At 34.9% G+C, this 4,764-nt stretch overlaps 1 long non-coding RNA gene across 1 annotated transcript in view; it reads right to left on the reverse strand.

Annotated features, from left to right (window-relative positions):
- Positions 1-2,356: 2,356 nt before the first annotated feature.
- The window catches only part of LOC113633562 (uncharacterized), a 36,276-nt gene continuing 33,868 nt past the window's right edge, over positions 2,357-4,764 (reverse strand). The window contains exon 2 of the long non-coding RNA XR_003438247.1: positions 2,357-3,097. This is a non-coding gene — a long non-coding RNA (uncharacterized LOC113633562). The remainder of the gene's footprint in view (positions 3,098-4,764) is intronic.

Here is a 4,764-nt window from a genome sequence, read left to right on the forward strand (position 1 = left end):
TCCTCAAGGTTCATCTATGCTGTAGCGTGTGTCAGAATTTTCCTTCCTTTTTAAGACTGAGTATTCCATTGTATATACATACATACCACATTTTGTTTATCCATCCTTTGGTGGGACACTTGGGCTACTTTCACCTTTTGGCTATTATAAATAATGCTGCTATGAACATGGGTGTACAGATACGTATACCAGAAAAGGAATTGCTGGACGATATAGTACTGTTTTTAATTTTTTTTAGGAACTGCTATGCTGTCTTCCATAGTGGCTGCACCATTTTACATTCCTACCTGTAGTACACAAGGGTTCCAGTTCTTCCACATCCTTGCTGACATTTACTTTCTTTTTCGTCCTTAATAGCCATCCTAATGTGGTGAAGTGGTAGCTCATTGTGGTTTTGGCTTGCATTTCCCTAATGATTAGTGATGTTGAGTATCTTTTCATGTGATTACTGGCCATTTGTATATCTTCTTTGGAGAAATGTTTATTCAGGTTCTTTGCCCATTTTTCAACTGGGTTGTGTTTTTGTTGCTGTAGAAGTTCTTATAAGATATATGATTTGCGAATTTTTTCTCTCATTCCATAAGTTGCTTTTTCACTCTGTTGATAATGTCCTTTGATGAACAAAACGTTTTAAATTCTGATGTAGTCCAATTTATTTATTTTTACCTTTGTTGCCTGTACTTTTGGTGTCACATCCAAGAAGTCATTGCCAAATCTAATGTACTGAGGCTTTTCCCTATGTTTTATTCTAAGAGTTTTACATAAATTAGGTGTTATGTTTTGGTCTTTGATCTATTTTTAGTTAATTTTTATATATGGTGCAAGGTAAGGGTCCAACTTCATTCTTTGGCATGTGGATATACAATTTTCCCAATACTAAAATCACTTGATTATATCTCTGAGGGTTTATATCTGGGTTGTCCATTCTATTCCATTGGTCTGTATGTCTTTACATACTTTAAAATAATATAGTTAATAAAGTTTTAGAATATAACATCACTTGTAAATTTGATAGTCCTTGTCTTTACTAACATGTCGATAGTTGGTAGGAAGCAAATATATTATCAGTTTTGGTTATTTGGCTTTTTAGTGAAAGCAAACCATTTAGAAACAGGTATGCCAAACAGTTTATTTTGGTAATCAGGCACAATGTCATCACTAATATGAGTTACTGTGGAACTTTTTGGGGATCTGAGAATGTCACAGAATAGTTGAAAAAGCTCATGCATATGTTCCTGAAGGAGAAAATGTGAACCTGTCAGTGCTAGTGCAGATGCTACGTAGCTGTTCTTGTTTGTGCCTCTATTCTCACTTTAGAGCAGTGGAAGTTCATTCATCATTCTCGTCTGTAGCAGAGCAGAAATATCAATTTATTGGAATATTTAATAAATACCCCCAGGTTCACAACATTTTGAAAGCACAACATTTGTAAATCATGGACACTCTTGAAGATGTCATGTATAACATATTCTTATTACTGTCTAAACTTGGTTTTCTACATATTTGAGTTAATTTTTGCAGAGGCATGTGACGTGGGAAAAATGGGAAATTTATCTAAGAACTAAATTTTGTTTAATTTTCACCTAGATAACTGGCAAACCTACCATCATCATCATTGTATAGAACAAAATAATTTTATTTATATCCATATTTTATCTTAATATTTCATTTAAAGTTTTACTTTTTAGTATGAACTATGGTTTGCTCACAAAGGACCTAGAAACAGTACTGAACTTTTCTACCAGTCTCTAGACAGTGGCCAAATAAACAAAAGGATATGGTAGATCAGAAAATGTGTTTTGTATTTCTGGTTAATGACTATTTACTAAAAAATCTGGAGAAATTGTTGCAATCTTGACAAAGCCATGTTTTTCTCAATATAATGTTTTCTTTAAAAAATCAGTTAACTTTTGATTATTATGCTAAAGAAAGATAGGAATATTAAAAAGAAAATTCGCCGGTAACTTTTCATCTCTTTTTAGTATGGTTCAGGTACTATGTATTACTAAAACTTTTCCAGAGCATATTGAAAAATCTAATTTGGGTTTCACCTCCTTTCTGTATTGTACCCTCTGGTAGTGGTACAGAGGAATAGGACGTAGGGAGAAAAATCCGAAGTATAAAAGAGTTCAATCTAATTAACTCTTAACTATAAGATTTAAATATATAATGTACCTCATATACAATATTTGAAAAAGATGTTGATTATTGTAGACATTTACAGTTGTAAAATATGTGCTACCTGCTAATGAATGGGGATCAAGAACTGTGAAGGGTCTGAGATTTTTACCCTACTTGCAAGACAACAAGTTATCAAACTTCAGTTTCATGCTGGTAGAAGACATGAGACTCTGGGTCAGAGACAAAAGAGAGTTTATTACTTACACCAATAGTTGCTAGAGTATCAACATTTTTTTGCAGGGTGGGCAATGGTTTCCTAAGTCCCATTCCCACAGGGTGATGTGAAGAGGGCCAGGTGACAGTTGCACACTCATTGGGCTCTGTAAAGAGTAGGAACTCTGAGCTTAGGGAATTCAAACCTTTTATAACAGGTTGTAAGCATATTGCTCCAGAACGAGATAGTATCTGTGTACCAAGGGGCAGTCAGTGCCTCATTATCAGTAATTCAAGAGACCCATGGAAAATTGTCTTCCAACAATGGGCCTGGGCTGAACTTTTCACTTAATAAATACTTTATTCATCATGCAAATTAATAATATAAACAGTATCACAAGAGGAGATATTTAAAATACTTGGGAGAACCAAGTTTAAATATCCTACTTTTGAAGCACCTAATAATGTACAATTTAAGGAACTTCAAAAATTTAAAGACTTTTACTTAAGATGACTTTGCTGTTATGCTGCATGTTTTTGAAACTAATAAAACTTTACTTTGAAAATACTCTGAATTTAAATGTTTTAACTAATTCATGTTATCTCTCCTCTTTTTAATTCATATAGGGAGATTTTAATCTATATCAGGCCATGAAAAAGTTTAGATGTGAAAAATGCGGGTTTTTTAAAAATAAAAAAACAAGTTTCGTATTTATACCAAACCGAAGTGAACCATTCTGAGAGAACCACCATCTCCGATTTCCTGAAAGTAAACAAATAGAAACAAATTAAAATCATGTTTAAGCAGAGAGTAAAAAATAATTGACTTAATATTTATATCTTTAATATTCTTAATTTAAATATTTAAAAACAGTGAAATAAATAGTTTAAAATGAATTGTATATGTGTAAACAAGAGAACTGTGTATTTATCTTACTCTTAAAATTTTGCAAGAGTGTTTATAAAAATCAGTGAAGAGAAATAACATATGAAGCATAAGACATTAAAGAAGGAAGGATAAGATGTTAGTTGAAATTTGGAAGCATCTGAAATGTTGCAAACTGTGGGTCTTCGTTTGTGATTCCACCTATTTGATTTTATTTTTAAGATTTATTATTTATTTTTATTTTATTTACTTTTGCTGTGTCGGGTCTTAGTTGTGGCACATGGGATCTTCGTTGAGGCATGCAGGCTCCAGGGTGCGTGGGCTATGTAGTTGTGGCGCACGGGGTCCAGAGCACGTGGATTCTCTAGTTTGTGGCCCGCAGGCTCTAGTCGAGTTGCGCGAGCTCAGTAGTTGTGGCACACGGGCTTAGTTGCCCCACGGCATGTGGGATCTTAGTTCCCTGACCAGGGATCAAACCCACATCCCCTGCATTGGAAGGCGGATTCTCTACCACTGGACCACTGGGAAAGTCCCCACCTATTTGATTTTACAATACTGTCTGTTCTAAAAGGTCCCATGTAGCATATATATATTTTTTTAATTAATTAATTTATTTATTTTTGCTCTGTTGGGTCTTCGTTGCTGTGCGCGGGCTTTCTCTAGTTGCAGTGAGTGGGGGCTACTCTTCGATGTGGTGCACAGGCTTCTCGTTGCGGTGACTTCTCTTGTTGTGGAGCATGGGCTCTAGGCACGTGGGCTTCAGTAGTTGTGGCACGTGGGCTCAGTAGTTGTTGCTCCACAGCATGTGGGATCTTCCCAGACCAGGGATTGAACCTGTGTCCCCTGCATTGGCAGGTGGATTCTTAACTACTGTGCCACCAGGGAAGTCCCAAGTATATATTTCTTAATTTTGATGTTTTACTGAGTATTTAATAGTGGCTCTTGAGATAATGGTTCATAGAAAAGATCATGTGTTTATAAGCCCTTTATAAAACTGTATGAAGCTACAAAGAGATACTAACAAGAATCTCATCCATTTCCCATTTCTTATTCTTTCTGTCTTTCACCTCTCCCCACCAACCCTATCAAGTATAGAAAAACAAAGGATTTTATGATAGGATTCTGAAGTTGGAGAGTGTTTAAATGTAAGACTAAATGTGAGTAATTTTATTTGAAAAAACAATACAGTGGGGACATATTTGAAAGTTTGGAGATAACCTAATTAGAGTTGAAATGGTAAAGGGGAAAGGTAAAGAGAGTAGGCATGATGGTTAATATTTAAACTAACATGTCATAACTGGAGACATTTCTCTTATTAAAAATTATTTAAAATTTTATTCCTTAAGCTATATCTTGAAAGTTCTTTTTACTAAGAGAAGCCTTTCAGTAAGTCATTACCTTATTCTATTTTAAGTAGTCATATCTCAAAGAAAACAGGTGTGGGGCTGGCAGGTAAGGGAAACTTGTATGTATGCATGTGCCTGTGGATCCTGATTTACACACACACACACACACACACACACACACACACACACACACACACA

Source organism: Aethalodelphis obliquidens, unplaced genomic scaffold (genome assembly GCF_003676395.1).
Source record: "Aethalodelphis obliquidens isolate GAN/ISIS:26980383/991018 unplaced genomic scaffold, ASM367639v1 scaffold40, whole genome shotgun sequence".
Taxonomy (NCBI): Eukaryota; Metazoa; Chordata; class Mammalia; order Artiodactyla; family Delphinidae; genus Aethalodelphis; species Aethalodelphis obliquidens.